The sequence below is a fragment of the Malurus melanocephalus genome, unplaced genomic scaffold (assembly GCF_030028575.1).
Source record: "Malurus melanocephalus ecotype Western Australia unplaced genomic scaffold, MMel_1.1 scaffold_858, whole genome shotgun sequence".
NCBI classification, from domain to species: Eukaryota; Metazoa; Chordata; class Aves; order Passeriformes; family Maluridae; genus Malurus; species Malurus melanocephalus.
Genome location: NW_026624090.1, coordinates 63,714 through 81,038, shown reverse-complemented (window position 1 = coordinate 81,038; position 17,325 = coordinate 63,714). Strand labels below are relative to the sequence as shown.

At 48.3% G+C, this 17,325-nt stretch overlaps 1 long non-coding RNA gene across 2 annotated transcripts in view; it reads left to right on the top strand.

The window, feature by feature from the left end:
• Nucleotides 1–1,291: 1,291 nt before the first annotated feature.
• The window catches only part of LOC130585288 (uncharacterized), a 43,992-nt gene continuing 27,958 nt past the window's right edge, over nucleotides 1,292–17,325 (top strand). Inside the window, exons 1-3 of one of the 2 annotated variants that reach the window (XR_008966583.1) lie at nucleotides 1,292–1,543; nucleotides 2,180–2,425; nucleotides 15,564–16,372. This is a non-coding gene — a long non-coding RNA (uncharacterized LOC130585288). Of the gene's footprint in view, nucleotides 1,544–2,179; nucleotides 2,426–15,563; nucleotides 16,373–17,325 lie in introns of those variants that run through there. The other variant, XR_008966584.1, reaches the window with a different exon arrangement.

Below are 17,325 nucleotides of genomic sequence, written 5' to 3'. Positions count from 1 at the left end.
CTGCTCCACCATGGGCTGCACCACCTCTGTTGGACCCTGGAGAAACTACAGCCTGCTCCACCATGGGCTGCACCACCTCTGTTGGACCCTGGAGAAACTTCAGGCAGCTTCACAGAAACYGCCCCTGTAGCCCCCCACTACCAAAACCTGGGCCATGTCGACCCAATACACCTTGAACCGTTACTTGGAATTAATTTTTCAGCCTAAAAGAAGCTCTGAAGACCTGTTATTTTAGAGATTAAAGTTCTAGCGTAAACAAACTCATATGCATGTTGTTTTTGCACAGGAGATGTTTTTAGTATCGTATTTAATGTTCCAAACAAAGCCATTGCTTGTGGTGTTTTACAGCCTGGATGCCTTTGAAAGGGTAGATATGGACCCTGTTTGATCTTGAGCTATTCGGGGCTTTTTATTTGCATTTTGTGGCTCTTATCTTGTAAACAAAGACTCCTTTCTGTGTCTGTAGATCAGGATGTCACCCATCGAGCTCTTCAGAAATGGGAGACGGCTCCAGAGGGTGCAAGACACAAGTTCAGGGGCAAATGGAAATGAGGGACGTGAAACAATTTCACCTTGAGGTTTGCCTTGTTGCAGCAGAGACTGGAGGTAGCTTTTGTTTTCCCCATGCACCCTTTAATTTCTCTTTTAAAACCATCCCAGACTGGCAGAGAGGGGAGATGAATTTGCTGGAAAATCACAGTGCCTCCCCAGAACACGATAGCTGCTGCTGGGTGCCCAGATCCTGGGCATGGCCACAGTGCCAGGAAAACAAATACCACCTGCAGAACTTCAGCTCTTCCTCAGAGAGCAGGGAGAAGAGGGAGTGAGCAGTGCAGTGGGTAAGGGAGTCGTTCTAATGTACTTATCTCTTGTTTGTGTAATAGTTATAAAAGTAAATAATCCTGCTCTAGCACAGTGTCCTCGCAGCCCCTGCCCAGCTCCACGGATAACTCTTCCTAAGGCTGACTTGTGATAATTAATACGCTACAGAGGGAAATAATTTTTTTAAAAGAAAGCAGAGAAGTAAAGCTTGAAGTTCCYTTTGTGCCCCCTGTGCTGGAGGCTGATTAGCTTTTGTTTCCTCCTCCAGCATGAGGGAACTGGTGCAATGTTCTCCCTCCTGCCCTGCAATGTTCATCCCTGGTAGCAAGTGGCCAAAAGCATCAGGAGGTGACTCTGCTCTCCCTCCTTGCCGGCCTGGACCGCCCAGGGGGAGCTGGCAGTATCCCTGTGGACCACGTCAGCAACATCCATCTTCCTTCTGCACCCTGGGGAGTCTGGAGAGGGGCTGGAAGGGGAATGTGAGCCAGGCAGGAGAGGCTAAAGTGTCTGAGCCCTCCCTTCTGGCAGCTGTGCTGTGCTGAGCTCATGCTGATGCCGCTCCTGTCTCTGTAATGGGTTTTTTAGCACTCTTCAGAGACCTGTGCTGGGCAGTGCCCTGGGCTGGAGCCAAGGAGTGGGAGATCACTGGGAAGAGGTTGGTGCTGCCCAAGGTTTCCCTGAACTGTGTGGCAGGGTACCAAGTACCCAGCCTAGCAGCCAGGTTTGTACCTGTTTGGAACATCTGGATTTGAAAAATGCCTCTTTCCCCTGAATATCCTCAGTATTGCACAGCTCCCCATCCTTCCATCCCATGTGCTTGAACTGTCTTGCTATGAACTATGGGATTATAGTTCTGCATTCCCTCATTTGCCAAAAATGCTTTGTGGAGCACAAAYGTTGCCCTGAGCCATCCAGCTCCATTTGCTCCCCACAAATGTAGCTTCTCCAAAACTTTCCACTTAGTGATCAAATCTCTTTTGACCTTTGAAAGCTTTGGCTTGGGAGGGAAGTTCTTCTACTCCAGCAAGGGATGCTGCAAAATAAATCCCACCATGGGCAAAGGAGAGGCATCTAATCTTCCTGCTCCCTAGATTTAGCTGTGCCATTAGCCTGGACCCTGCACATAAAGCTAATTTTATAATTTGTAAACGTAGCCGAGTGGGTTTTATAGGGGAATGTCGGGAAGTGATGAAATACCTTCAATAGATTTATAAAGAAGTTTTAATGCATAAAGCTCTCTCCCTCCCCCTCCTGCCCCCCCTCCTTCTGTCTTGGAGTTGCACACAACAGAAAACATGGCCATGGGAAGGGCTTTGTGGCCAGCACTCAAGCCTTTAATTTTGCTTTTACAAGACAGTTTTATAACATCAAGAAGAATGGAAAAGCTGCAAGGCATGCCCACTCAAGACGCCGTGCTCCTGGAAAGTTTTGGATGGGCTCCAGGCAATGTTTGGTGGCAAAGAAAGATGAAGGTCTTGGAAAGAAGAAGAAATCATCAGCTCAGCTCTCATCTTGCAATATTCCTGTTTCTGTAAGTGGGGAATGCTGCTGGAGCATGAGAAGGACAGAAAAAATACGTTCCTGCAAGGTCCCATATCTGAGGGTGAGTTCTGATTGCATCAGTAACAGCTTCCTCTGTTCCAACCCACTGAMTTTTCCTGATGTAATGAAAATGAGCCATCTCGTGATCTTTAAGACTGAAAAACCTGCATTTTGCTGGTGGTTGAGCTCTGTGTGGAGTTCCTGTGTGATTTTGCCTGGGCGAAATTCCTCTGAATCTGTAAAACATTTCTCCTTCCTGCTTTCACCAGGGAGGATGATGCTTGTGGTGCCCAGTGGGTATCCCTGTGAATCTCTTCTGGGTTGTTGTTTTTTTTTTTTGGATGGATTTAAAATGGACTGACATGTTCAGAACTGATTAGTGAAGGGAAGGAGAGATGGATGTTGTGACCGTGTGTTCCCCGTTTCCTCAGGAAACCAGGCCAGCAAGTGGGATGTGTCACAAAACCCCCGGAACACAAGCGCCTGCCTCAAGCAGCCCCAGCCCTATCCRAGGGTTTTATGGGGTCAGGAAAAGGATTTTGGATCCAGAGATCTGGATTGGTGAGCTGGGGCCAGGCTAATAATCAGCATTGATAGAGCAGCCTTATCATAACTGGCAGCAGCCCCAAGCTCCCCTTCTTTATCTCCCAAGGGCCAAGCAAACCCAAGGCCAGCATCCTCCTGTAGCTCTGTCCTGGGAATTATCAGATCTGGCTCCTCCCAGGCCAGTTTCCCCAGCTCTGGCTCAGCAGCTTTGCAGATTAATCTCTGGTTTAAGACCTGACACACCTGAGAAGTGCTGGAGGGAGGAAGGATCACCTGGGTATATTTTTCCACGTCGTCTCTTTGGTTTTTATGTTTGTAGTTGTGTTTTTCTTTTAACGATTCACAGCTTAGACTCTTTCCTGATTTTTTTTTCTCTTTTTTCATTTGTTTCTTTTTTGTTTTCCCTCTCTCTCTCTATTGAACGCTGATGGAAAAGGAGAGTGCTTTCCTCCTGCCTACTTAAATCTTGGGCTGAGTCGCACGGAAAAACAGTCACACTTACTGCAGCTCCCAGAGCCTTCAAATCATCAGGGGAGAGGGGAGGAGGGAGCTGCAGAGGGAAGAAAATCATTTGTATAGGCGTAGAGTGAAGAATCACCTTCCTTTAAACTCGTGATCTGTCTCTGTTCCTGCAGATTGCTGTCTCTGATCTTTTTTTCTCTGCTCAATATCTCCTTTCTATTATCTTTCCTCTGCCTCTGCTGTGATGTGTCTGTGGTTGTGCCCCTTTTTGCTGGGATGTCTTGCTCCCAGGAGAGTTGGAATAAGAACACTGGGATTTGAAGATCCAGGTTATTGACAAGAAATCATTACTAAAACCTTTTAATGCCTCTTCTGTAATTGATACAGAGATGGGCAGGGTAGATTTTCCTGTAGACACAGGGCTTTTTTCCCCCCTCCAAATGTTTTTAAAAGCCCTGAGTGTGGTGTYCTCCAGCCATTTCCTAATGGGTTAAAGCACACTGGTGCCAGATGCTTTGGGGTCTGTAAATATTGCCCTGTTTGCAGATGGATACCCTTGCAGGAAAAGCAGATAGAGCCTGAAATACTGAGCAGCAGAAAACCCCAGAGAGCTTGCTCTCAGCTAAGCACCACCCCGTGTGTAATTTTGGGGTCCCCCTTTTAGCTGCCAAGATGTTTGGTTGCCCTTGCACAGCTGTTGTGACCCCATTGCCATGAGTTAAGCCAGGGAGAGAGAAGAAGAGGTGCTCTGAGTGGGGCTGAAACCTCAAACCTCTTACCCGAGTCATTAGGGGCAAAAATAGCCTGGCTGGGGCAAAAATAACCTGGTTGGGACAGGAGCACTGGCGCTGGTATCCATAAGAGGGGAGGGATGAAGGTGCTTTGAGGTGAGACCTGSCAAAACCCTCACTTCCTCAACCAAGACTACCTTCCCACTATCTTCCTTGGTTTTGTTTTTTCTTTTTGCTGGCATTTGTTGCTAGGAGATAGAAAGCACAGTCCCTTTTGAAGCATCTTCAGCTGCCTTCCTGGAGAGCTTCAGCTTTGTTCAGCTGCTCCTTTCCTTCTCTTGGACTCGTCCTTTTTGTCTTTCTCASCTGCACACACGGGACAGGAAGGATTTGCCATGTCTGTGCTTGTTTCAGACAGTGCCCACAGTCCAAATCCTCTGGTTCYATCTAGCAAAAMCAGCAAACCCCTGTCTGTGAGTTTRACTCCWGTTYCAGGTGYTCYTCCCCAAGGATRGAGGAGTCAGAACTAAGGAAAGGAGCCCTGCTGGTGTGTGTGCAGCTCCTTCTGGATGCAGATGTCCAGGCAGCTCCCTCATCTCCTTGGTCAGGATTTGCCCTTGGGACTAATCATCTCACTCCTCTGCAGGTATTTCTCTGCTCCGTGGGCTTTGCTTGGGCTTCAGGTTCAAATAAAAACTTGCTGGCCTAGGGGTTTCYCTGGCACAGTTAAAATAAAAAGGGAGGTGAAGGGTGCTGCAGAGGCCCAGGTGAGAACAGGAACAAAAAGTGGGTCAGGGATGGGCTCTAAATCACTCTTTGCGCCTTTAAAAAAAAACAATGGCAAAATCAACCAAAATGTATGAAAAAGGAGAGACCTGTTGTCAGTCTTCCAGCTCATTCCCAGAACTGCAGACACGGAGCAGGTGGGCAGCAAAATGTTTAGCGATGGCCGAGTGAGGGAGTGACGTTTCCCAGCTTGCCTAAGGATGCAAGAAAAATGTGTCTGTGTCTGCAGCAGCCCCACGAGCCGGGCCTGACCTATTTACATGCCCAATTATGCACACAGGCAGATGCCCTCTGCCCACCTCAGAGTAAGGGGCTGAGCCAGGACAAAAAGTTACCAGTGTGAAGATTTTCCTGAGAAGCCTCTCCCGCCAGATCCTGGGGTGTCAGCAGAGGGATCGGCAGGAGCTCAGGGTGTTGGAGGGATGTGTTTAGATGAGATCTCTTTGGTTTTCCTTTGGAGTGAGGGATGCAGCTGGTTTGGAGGGAGCAGTGAAAAATCCAGCCAGTCKTTGCCTCTCTGCARCCATTAATGCCCACTGAGCCAGGGRYTCCCCTGCTGCGGTGCCTCTGGTACCTCCACTACTCCCTCCTCCTCCTKCCCACCCTGATTTACCATTTCCCATATTTCATTGTTGTTATGGCCGGTGGCAGCGATTGCTTCACACATTCATCATGCTGTGGGTGTCACAGTGTCATGGTTGCTGCCTTTGTTCGAGTTCCCAAAAAACCCTCCCCTTAAACCACCAAGCTYCAGACTGTTGTTAACCTGCCTTTARAGCTGAGATTGCAGAAGAATTTTCCATGGGAAGTGGAGAARTTTTTAGTGATTTCTTACCCATCTCCTTTGAAACCTCACCCTGAGGTTTGATTTCAGCATTTTGGGCATTGAGTTGGGAGTGATAACAACATGGAARTGAAAAATAAGGATCGACCTCAAGAGCTAAGCTGAGCTTTGTGAGTTAGAAAGAAACTTTTCTGGTAACTTTTTCATTTGGGTCAGGCTGGGTAAGCATTAAGTCAGGATGGCTGGTGGCTTCATCACCAAGAGGAGCTTTTTCTCTACCACACCGAGGCAGCATCAGCTGTTTGAGCCTTAATTCTACCTGTGCTTCATATGTAGAAAGGGGAGGGCTCACTGCAGGAGGAGCAACAATAAAAAATAATTTGTTCTTGAAGGAAGGGCTCATCCCACCTGGCTCCTCAGCTGTTGGTGCAACACATAATCCTCATCAAAAATGTGACACGACCTCTTGCCTGCTATCACATATCGCTGACATTGAGCTGGAGCAAGGCAAACCTCACAGCCAGGGATGCTGCCACCCTTCCATCCCAGTTTCCTGCTTGGAATAGCCAGGGGAATCAATCATGCTGCCTGGGGCTGCCMTCCATCTCCTTCCTCAGCAATGGCCAGGGGAGGCCTGGCCAGCCCTGTCCCCTGTGAGCCCCTTGCAGGAGAAGGGCACAGGTTATGTGGAATTGCCATGCTGCCATTAAAAGTTAATATTTCGACAGTGCTGGGTGCTTTGCAGTTGATGTCTTGGTATTAATGATCTTAAAAARACCTCCCTTAACTGGGAGGTGTTGGCCCTAAACCTGCTTGTTTCTAGCTGAGAGARCCCATTACAACTCTTTTCTGAGTCCTCTGCAGTGGGCACTTTTCTCTTTGAGCAGTTGTTGGCTCAGAAAATCCCCAGCAACCCTGAAGTGTAAAATCACAAATGAAGTGAGTTGTGTCGGACGATTCCGGCCATTCACTTAATTTTTATCACCCAATTTCTGCAAATCCCCCGTGGAGGTGCTTCAAAAGGACATATTTCCCTTTCTCTTTTCCTGCTAGTTTTGTCACTCTGACAAATGGTTGATGTGTTGGTTGTGTTTCTAACGCTGCTGGAAATGGTCGTGGCTCTCGTGTTTTGCAGCCAGCGCTGTGATTTCCACAAAGAAATGAGCGTGAGAGGCTGTGGATAACTGTTCCTCTGGCTCCATTGCACCCCACCACAATTTGCTTTCCGACGAATAACACCTGCCTATTTTATATCTCRACAGCAGCTTTCCTTATTTATTGAAAAGCTGAGGGTTCTTGGAGGATATTTCCATTTTTCTCCGCTCTTTCTGGCGGTTGCGCTGCAGCAAATTGGTCTCCAGCTGCACCTTTTCTCCTCAGTTTTGGCTGGAGGGAGCCTGTCTTGCTCGCTGGGTGATCAAAAATCATCCCAGGAAACGGCCTCTAGGCCTGCAAGGAGCAGTTTGGGGATACAGTGTGGAAACAGAGCCTTGCTCAGCGGGGATGTGATGACACATCGGGGCAATCCCGTGTTCCTCTGCTCTGCCGTCTGGGGTTAATGGCTGTGGAAACAGCGTTGTGACCTTCACCTCTGCTTTTGGTGGGGCCAGGGACAGCTTTTGATATTGTTCAGAGATGGAGTGGGAGAGGCTTGGGGTTCTGTGTGGAGTTGTTGAGCTGGAGAGCTTGCCTGGGTCGTTGATGAGAAGGGGACGGGAGGTGCTTACATCAGGCAGAAAAAGATTTTGCTGGGCTAACAAACGTTATCAGATGGGCTGAAAAGCAGAATTGTTCTTCAGCACAGTCCTGTTTGAACTGTCAGCGTAATACCAGCTGCAAAGACAGCATTCTGAGCTTCTCACAGTGTTCTGAGTTTCTGTGCTTCTGYTTTTCTCAAAAATCTCATCCCCAGACACACCACCTCATGGAAAGGGGATGGCAATTCCCTCCTAGCCAGCTTTGAGCTGTACCCTGGATGAGTCACAGAATCATTAGGRTTGGAAAGGACTTCCAAAATCATCRYRTCYTCAGGCTGTAGTTGTTAATCTGTCCCCTTTTCACTTATGTTGAAGGAAATGCCACCTTCCAGCTAGACAATGACAAATACTAGGGGCCTGATAGATCTGATGTTATTGGCGTTGTTTAACATATATTGAAACAAAAAAGAATTGTAGAATATCCTGAGTTAGAARGGACCCACAAGGATGAGCRAAGTCTGAYTTCTGGCCCAAGTTGCCACATTTAGCCACTTTTTCATGGTTTTCAGTTGTTAGGAAGTCCATGGATTAAACTTCTTCCCCAAATGCTCAGTGAAACTGCAATATTTACATCCTGTGGAGTTCTCTTTTCCCAAGAAAAGCAGGAGTGAAAACTCCTATTGTCACCCCCTCCACTGGCCACTGCTTTCCCCTTTTGCAATATGAGCTGCTGTCTGCCACCAAATAGGATCATATTTAATCCAGGGGACGTCGCACGGCTTCCCAAAGCGCTGCAGCATAATTGGAAAAAGAAGAACGAGCCCRGCATCGCAGTCAGACAACTCAGCCRAAATGTAAACCCAACACATTGCAAAGCACTCCGGGACCCGCTCCTGCTCCRCAGCGCTATTTATGATCCTGAGCCCATCCAGAAGAGCTGACAGCATGAAAGAGAAGCTCAGTGTGTGCTAGTTTGCAATTAGGCACTGGGCTCCTGAGCATCTGTTTCCAGGAGAGATCACTGCTGGTGATTGTGTGCCTYGTGTTTACCTCTGAGGGATGCTGGGGCTGGGGAAGGGCTGCCAACGCCACGAAAGAAACGGAGCTCGTGTGTTCGGGGAGTGGACAAGGAAAGCCTGGCCTAATGGAAAGCTTAGGAAGATAGCTGCCTATAAATACAGCRGTGGAAGATGGGGAGGGCAGAGCAGCGGTGAAGGAGAGCTATTTATGCCCTGGCACGAGAACAAATGGGTGTAAACTGGCCCGGAATAAATCCAGCCTGAAAATCGCAAAGATGGTTTCTGACAATTAGAGAGCGATCGGGCTGTGGGCCAGACTTCCTGYGGGAATAGAGGGGGATCAAACCCTTCCTGCTTTCAGCAGGTTGGATCCACTGACCCAGGGATGCCGWGGATCTTTCTCCTTTCCTTATTTCCCTACGATTTCTGCCTCAGCCTTCTGTTTATGCCAATTCTCATCACGTCCCATCCTCCTTCCTGTTGCCTGATACAGATCTCGGTTGCTGGCTTTGCTCCCTTCTGATGCAGGTGGCTTTCTTCTAGCAGTAATAACTTCCCCACATGGTCAGGAGCCTGCAGCATTCTTGGTGCTTTTTGATTTATTTTTTTTATGTCTGTGCCCAATCCCTCTTTGTCTGTTTGTCCTTCTTGCATGGCAGGGTCCAGACGGGGGACAGTTGGTATCCTCTAACCAAGGTGTCTCTGCCAAGCCCCACACAGGTAACAGACTCCTCTGATATTTCCTGCTTGGGTTAAATAGGCACAAAATGGTAATTGTAGCCTATTTCCAGATCTTGCATAACATGACCCTGAAAATTGCTTTGTCCCAGTGAAGGAGAAGGGATTTTTTGGGAAAATCCAGAGTGTCAGGAGCCCTGGATGCTGAGCATCCTTGGGACTGACTGCAGTAGTTCGCAGTCCAAGCTCTGAGAGAAATCCCATTTGCACAGCTCTTCCTGGGAAAAATCCCATTGACACAGCTCTTTCTAGGATTGGAAAATGAGAGATGCTTTGGAATAACCTCATTGGCTCTTTGAGTGCCTTTTCTCAGGTTTCCCTCAAACTGTTGTGAGGTGACAGGACAGGGAGATCGCTGATCTCTCCTTGTCTGCAGGGATGTTTCCAGGAGGGAATCTTGGTTCGTGAGATTGGTGTTCCGGGGTGGTTTAGGTGCAGCAGCAGGTCCATATTTAAGTTGATTTTTTTGCTAAAAATACGGGCAGTGGAAGGATACGAGAGGATGTGAGGAAGAAAAGGGATTTCTCTGCTTGCAGGTTGTACTCATTCYACTGAGCTGGAGCTTTTCTTCGTTTATTACCATAATGGAGCCCCGTGAAACTTCCCAAAAGGCTGGAGGCCTTGCGAGGAGAAGCCTGAGAGCAAATTCCTCCTGCAACCAAATTACAGTGTTGAATCCCAAGTACGCCTGAGAAAAAAAATAGCAAAATTAGAAATCTTTGTCGGGTATTATGTCAGCTTTCTGGATTATCAAAGGAAATATTTCCAGCAAGGTAGCTGAAATACAGGGTTTTCAGGGGAATTAAGTGACAGCCTGTGTGTTTTGGGTGCCTAATGCCTCTAAGGCTTGTAAAAACTCAGGGCTTCATTCACATTCTGGGCGTATTGCTGCTTAACCAGCCCGAGCAGCASGCGTGCCTCGTCTGAGATCCAGACAATTCCTCTTGATGAGGGAGCAGGGTTGGTGCTAATGCTGTCATTCTGCACTCACACAGCTCTGCCAAAGGGCTGCCAAGTGCRTCTGTTTGAACTTCACGCTGTAAATTTTTTAATTGCAATTGTATCTTTAGTTATCAGGATCAATTGGGAAGTGGGRCAGGGGGGGCTGTGGGAAATAAACCCCCTTTGCTGTGCTGCTTCACCTCATTTCCTCCCCTCCTGCCTCAAGCTCAAACATTTGTGTTTCTACCCCCCTCAATGCCCGTTTTTTGCAAAACTCCATCCATGCTGCACGTTTTAGATTCATTCTCATCTGTTCTCTTCTTCACAAAGCAAAATAGAACTGATATCAGATCAGAATGCATTAAAATAATAATCCTAAACAGTGCGACCAAACAAACTAATTTAGTGAAGCAACAGTTTGCACACATAGAGGTTTTTATTCCCTTAATGCTGTGTAATTGGGCTGCAGGTAAATTTGAATAAATCATTTATGGGAGGATAAAAATGAGGAATTTCTCAGCAGAGTGTGGCTGTGCTGGGCTTGCCTCTGTGCTGGAGTGCTCAGTCCTCACAGATGGGTCACTGAGGAAGGACTGGGGGGGTCCCCAGCTGGAAGGAGCAGAGATTCCTGGATCACAGCTTCCCTGGCAGCATCAGGGAGGGATTAGARCTGTGTGGGACCAATTCCAGCAGTGGGGTGAACGATGTTGTGGTCACAGTGCCGGGTGAGACTGTTCAAACTTCCCTTGAATGTGGCAAGACCTTAAAGGGGGTGAATTGGGAAGAATTTAATTTGCAAAATTCTATCTGCTCCTTCCAACTCGTCACCACCCCCATGGACCCATAGGAAATGGTCCCAAAGCAGGTTTATCATTGTCACAATTACATTTATTCTGAGCCCAACCAGGTCAAACCTTACAAACCAAGTACAAGGCAGCTGACTGTGTCTTGTTCTCCTCCCAGATTGAGCCCTTTGCTTCGTGCATCTGTAGAATGACTTCAAAGCATTGTGTATCCCGTTTTCTTCCTCAATTCCTGCTTTTTTCGGTTTGGGCTCTAAAGCAGCAAGAGGAATATTGAAATTCTCATGCCTTCTCTTTATTTATTTAGTGTTACCTTGGCTCTGCTCRGTTGGGGTGCCTCAGCATTAAGATTTTACCAGCCCAGCTCCGCTGTGCCAGACATGGGAGCATTTTCCCTGGGTGCAGGTGGAGAGTAAATCCATAATTCTGTGGTAATTCAAACCCAGAGGCAGTGCTGTGCTCAACTCCAGCTGCTCTTCTCCTCTTGCCTCTGCCCTTGTCCTGCTGCATTGCTTCTGGGCTGCTGTCCTAGACACTGTTTTGGGGAGAATATGTTAGATGAGCTGGAAAACCCGGCTGAATTCCTCGCTGGAGCTGCCTTCCTTCGTGCCTCTCCGGTGTATCTATCTGGTAGCATAAAGGAAAATGTCATTAATTTTTAGCCTAATGCCTGCTGAAGCACTGGGCTCCTTCTCCTGATGGCCAGCAGCAGTCTAGGAGATGCCAGCACAGCTTAGGTGTTGGCCAGGGCTGGGAAGTGCTGATCCTGTCTGGGGGTGCAGTTTGCCTTGCAGGTGCTGCAAACCAGCTGCTGGTTCAACCCCGAGACCCAGCCTACAGGTTTTTTTCTGTTTTTTTCCTGTTTCCTTTATCCCATTCCAAGGCAATGCCTTTTCTCCCTCTTCAGTAATAATTMTGATCTTGGATGAAGGGGTCTTTCTGTGCCAGCCCAGCATCCCCTCCGGGATATGTAGGGGCAGAGCCAGCAGTGGGGACACCCCAGTGCTCCACAGGTGAGGGGGAAAAGAGAGGATTTGGATGGAGGGATGGCAGCTGGAGTGTGCCCTCAGTTTGCTGACACCTTTCTAAGCACTCCTTCCAAGCCGGGCTGGCACCCAGTGCTGCTGGCACGGTCCTGGCACAGGGGCTACGCTTGTCCCCGCTGCAGCCATCGCTGTGACCGTGGCGTGCTTCCAGGAGAGTCATCAGCTGYTAAAAATACCGGGGAAATAGCTGATGGTGTGGCTGCTCTGGGTGYGTTAGTGGAATTAGGCAGGAGGCTGAGCCAGCCAGGACTGCGCCCCTGTCCCCAGCAGGACGTGGAGGTCACGGCGCCTTGGCTCTGCTCCACGGCTTCACTGCCCTGCTGCTGGGCTGTCACAGCTGGTTTTTCTCCTCTGCTGTGATTCCAGGCATTGACAGGGAGCTCGGCTCGTCCAGARCTGCTTGTATTCGTTGCTTTTTGTGGTGTCAAATCTTTGGTGGAGGATAAGTAGAGGTTACGGGTGTAACTTCACATCCGAGGGAACAAAGCCTTCCAGCTCTCTCACCCTCGACTGGGAGTGAGTATCTGGTGTTCGGTATCTCCAGTCTAAAGCACAGCCTTAACTTTCTCCTACAGAAAAAACCCCAGAATTCTGGGGTGGGAGATCCAAGAGATGGCTGTGTGTGCTGCCATCTGTCCATCTCACRACCAGAGAACTGGGCTTGCAAATGACTTTGCTGCATTTCTCCTTTCCTGGGTCTTTATTTGYTGCTTGTGATCGTTCAGGGCTTTGCTCTCTTCAGTGTTTTTTCCTGCAAGGTGGTGCAGAGCTGAGGGACACGGCGTTCTGAGGAGGATGAGCAGGCTGGTGTGGATTCTGGTGTGGAGATCCGGGCTTGGGGCTCTCTCTGGGGTGGCTGAGTCAAAACCACTTAAAACAAAGCCTTGGGTGCTCAGGGCACCCTGTGGCAGGGAGAAAGTAAGGTCCAGGCACCTTTTGTGTTAAACAGCTGTTTTACTCTGGCCTCTGGCTGGAGGGCCCTGTGCTCCGTGACCTTTTGTGTGGGTTGCAAATAGGGAGATGCCCTCCTTGGCACAGCACATCCACATCTTTAATCAGCAGCTTCAGTGTCCATAACCTTGCAAAAAAACCTTGTCACAGCTCTCTGCAATCGCTGCACTCATCCATGCTAAACATATTCAGCCCTGGGAACTGCTGATGGGATGAACCATCTCCATCCCTGCCTGTGGAAAGGGGTTTTTTCCTGGATCCCGCTGGCGGTGTGCTCAGGGTTGCTCTGTGAGCTAGGCCCTCATCATCCCCTTGGATAGATGAGTTCCTCTGCCTGGGAATGCTGAGWGCCCTGGCAGAACAAACCAGGTTCAAGGGCTGGTCAAATGCTGCAAATTTCAAATTTGACTGTGTTGRAGCTCTGCTTTTCTGCTCTGGGCTTCTCCCCGCTTTTAACTCCACCGCTGTATTCGCGCCTCACACCCTCTAATTATAGGTGCTGTGTTTCTCAGCTTTCCTTTCTGGGAAGCGTGTCTGCCTGTGTGACTGGAGCTGTGCCTCCTCCGTGCCATTCCCTCTCCTTTCCCCTCCTCTTGCAGCTGCAGCCAAGTGTGGAGTTCACAGAGGGGACAGTGATTCAAGGAGAGATTGGTGTCTTCCATCCTCTGTAACTCCTCTTGCCTCTTTTCTTATTCATGAGTGCGAGGAAACAGGTGCTAAAAGCTTTTTCCCCCCTGTCCTTCTCCTTGTGTGGCATAATCAGACTCTCCTGAGGTKTCTCCTGGTAATGCACCCTCTGCCCCCAAAGCTACTCCTGCATTTCTTGGCATCTCTGCAAGGACTTGTTTTATCTCTTTGTCTTCCCATCTCCCCTTACAGCTGGGAGAAATGAGTGCAGCCATCCTTGTGTTGTTTGCAGGTGAGGTGGGGATTGGAGATTCCCCTACTCACTTTGGATATTGTTTTTTTTTCCCATGGGGTGCTATCTGTGTCTGGAGCCCTGTTTTGATTTTGAAAGCCTAATCCTTCACAGAGTTAGTCCCTGTGAATCTCTGTTTCAGTGGTGTCAGTTCATCCCTTCACTCCAGTTGTGTGCGTGGATCCTACAGGTATCGATCTRCCCAGGTTTATGTGTTATTCCTTAACCTTTCTGCTCCAGAATTACCCAGAAAGCTTCATCAATTCCTTCATCCCCTAACTCTGGCCATTCCTGGTGCATTTTTAACCTGGCAGCTTGTAGATATGCTCTCTGGGAATGTCTACTTTGTGKTAAAGCAAAACCTCATCACAGGTGCTGTCACTGGAGAAAAATGTATTCATTACTATTATTCTTATTATTATTTTTAGGAAAGATGCGATCTCACCTCATGCATAAAATTAGTTTAATGGAACAGTGGGAATGGGAGGGAATATTGGCWTTCCTGGGCTTGTCTGGGGAGTGAGTGAACAATTTCTTTGCTCCCTCTCAGGCCCTGGATGAATGATATGTCATTGGAGCCGCATTTTTAGCTGAGGTGTGTCCGTGAAGACAGCAGGGAACAAAAAAAATAGGTTTTAAAAATTACTCTGAGGAATTTGTGAGCTTTTAAACATAGTCCTGGAGCAGCCAGTGAGGCTGAGAGCTGAGACTGACTTGGGAGGCAGAAATAGGGGTGGAAAATGGGCTTGTGTCTTGTAAATCCTCAGATAAAAGGGTTTACATCCTGTTTGAGTGCATGGGGCAAGGGACACCGTGTCAGTAGGGTTGGGACACCAGGTCTTGTGTGTCCCATGGTCTTTCCACTCCTCTCCTGAGTATTTCTGCCCTTTTAAGGGTAGGTTATTCCTGCCCCATGAATACAGGCAGCAGGCACTGTGTTGGTAGCGCTGTCAAAGTGCACTTGTGCTTGTCTGACCCTCACAAACTTCTCTCACTTCACTCCCTGGGAGTTGGAGAGGAGAGATGAGGATAAAAGTGATAATGTCATCTCAGGGCATCCAGACGCCGGTGATGGCAGCGTGTGCAGGAGCTCTCGTCCCCTCCAGCAGTCCCACATGGCTTTGTCCTTCGGCTTATTTCCCCTCAGAACKCCAGGTTATCTCAGGGAGAATTTTTTTTCACTGAAAAGTGAACTTTAGTGAATATCACCCTCTCTTGTAGAAGCAAAAATTTGTCTGGTAAAAATTTAAAACCAGCAACTCTTCCTTTGTTGGCAGCTGGAGATCTTCCCTGTTTCTTTGGAGGCACATCCAAAAAGCTGAGTCAAAAAGCTGAGCTTGGTGCTGAGCACAGGGCTTGTCACAGCTTCTGGCCCTGGGCTTTAGGTGGGACCAAGCCAAGCCCTGCACCATAAGCTGAGAAAAGGAAGGATGCCTTTCCTGGAGGGAAACTCCCTTCCTGCTGAGTGTCTTTTCAAGCTTGGTGGAATGGGTCTGCTGGAATTAGGAGTTGTTTGAGTGACAAGAATCAAAGGCTGAGTTGTGGGGGTGGGGAAAGGTGTGGGAAGGAGGCAGTTGCAGGCATACTCATTTTATTTCCATCAATAGGTGTGAGCCAAGCCTGGGGTTCTGCCTGTCCCCTGACTCCTTCCTTCCCTGCAGTTCGTATGGGGCATTTGCACTTTCTCCTTCTCCTCCTYTCTTCCCTCTTGGGCTGCAGGAGATGGACACGTTTTAGAATGCAAGGTGAGGGGTTGTTTTTTTTTTTTTTCTCAGCTCATCAAATGCTCCCTGGTGGCACCAGGGCTCCGAGAAAGCCTAAAAGACTCGGTGGCTGTGTGCACTCTCATCCCCTTCGGGTRCCAACCCCCGGCATCCCTCCTCCAACAACTTTGCTCTGTTGTGATGGCTTTCCAACATCTCCTCGCCCTCAGGCTCCTGCAGCTCCCTCAGCACTGCTCACTGCTTCTGACTCCACTCCCTGTCCTCCTTCCAAGYTGTCTTTGGGCCACCTCCACATCTACATTGCAGTGGCAGGGGACAAAATCTCCCTGATGCCTGGAAGTGAAAACACAGCCACGAAGGAACTTCCTGTGCTCTGTATGCGAAAATATCTCCCCTGCTACATGAAAAGAGAACTAAATTGGCTTTTTAACCTGCTTTTCTTTCCTTCCTCCTCCCCTCGGTCTTTGCTGAGATGATAGAAGCATTGATCCAGCTTGCTCTGGTCAGCACGGCCACGTGCTGTGCTGTCAGTGTTCAGGTTGTCTGCAGAGCTCCTCTARGCCAGGATCACAGGCCAGATTAAACTGGGAAAAAAACCTTATTTTTGGTGGGGGGGCATTCTCAAGGTGTACAGGGACTTGTTAGTGACACATGATCTTGAGGCGAGCGGGCTTTGCTGGGAGATTTTATCTCTTTTTATAGCTGGTGCAGGTGGATTTTGCTGTGATAAAAGCTGTGAACACCACACAAGTCAGACTGCTCCTTCCTGGCTTGCAATAATCAGCTTCCAGCTCTGAACCACCCCAAAGYAATAGGGCTTGCTGCAAGAATGGCAGAGGTCAGGCTCTGCTTGTGGGTGATAAGAGATTTTGGGAGTTGGCAAAAGAAGGTGCTGGTAGTGCCCCTCAGGGGGGTAATTTGGAGWTTACMAAYCCCTTASTGCACATCAGACAATCCATCTCCTSCCATCTCTGATTCCTTGCAGACTGTTTTTCTCGCTCCTGCSAAGAAAGTGGACATTGCTTTTTAATACCTTTCAGCATTATCTGCCCGATAAAGTGGTTTCACTTGGCAGGAGCACAGTCTTTTTTGTTATTCATCCTTTAAACTGTTTTTGAGCAGGAAAGCACTTCCCCCAAAAGGTTAAAGAGTTCTTGTCCAAATAGTGACAACGGTGGCTCTTGGAGGTTGTGCATCGATCCCAGAAGGCAAACAAACAGCCCCAGCTTAAATCCTACACCAACTATAAACCTTACGCTTCTTAATTGGGAAATTGATTTTAAATCCAAGCCTCTCGAAAAATCTAATTATTTTTCTTTATAAAAAGAAATCTAAAAAAAAAAATATGGGAAGCCTTTCTCTCTGTCATGCTCCACCAGGCAGAAGAGAGAGAGTAGGAAATAATTCTTGGGGGTAGATCTGCAGGGTGCCCTGGTGATAACCTGGATAATACAATCTGATTTTGGCCTTGAGTCTGTTCCCTTGGATTATCACATTTCTTCAAGGACCAAAAGCTGTGCTGGTGAATCAGACCTGGAGGAGAATGTCTTTTTTAGTGSTAAGCTTTCAGGTGTCTGGGTTTCTTTTTTCCCCAGCCATCAAAAACCAGAGAGAAGGCTTTTATCATGTCGCTGCTTTATAGAGCATAAGTTGTGGGCATCGTGAGGATGCCCAGCTCTCTCCTTCCTTCCTTCTTTTTTCCTTTCCCTTTCCCTTTCCCTTTCCTTTCCTTTCCTTTCCTTTCCTTTCCTTTCCTTTCCTTTCCTTTCCTTTCCTTTCCTTTCCTTTCCTTTCCTTTCCTTTCCTTTCCTTT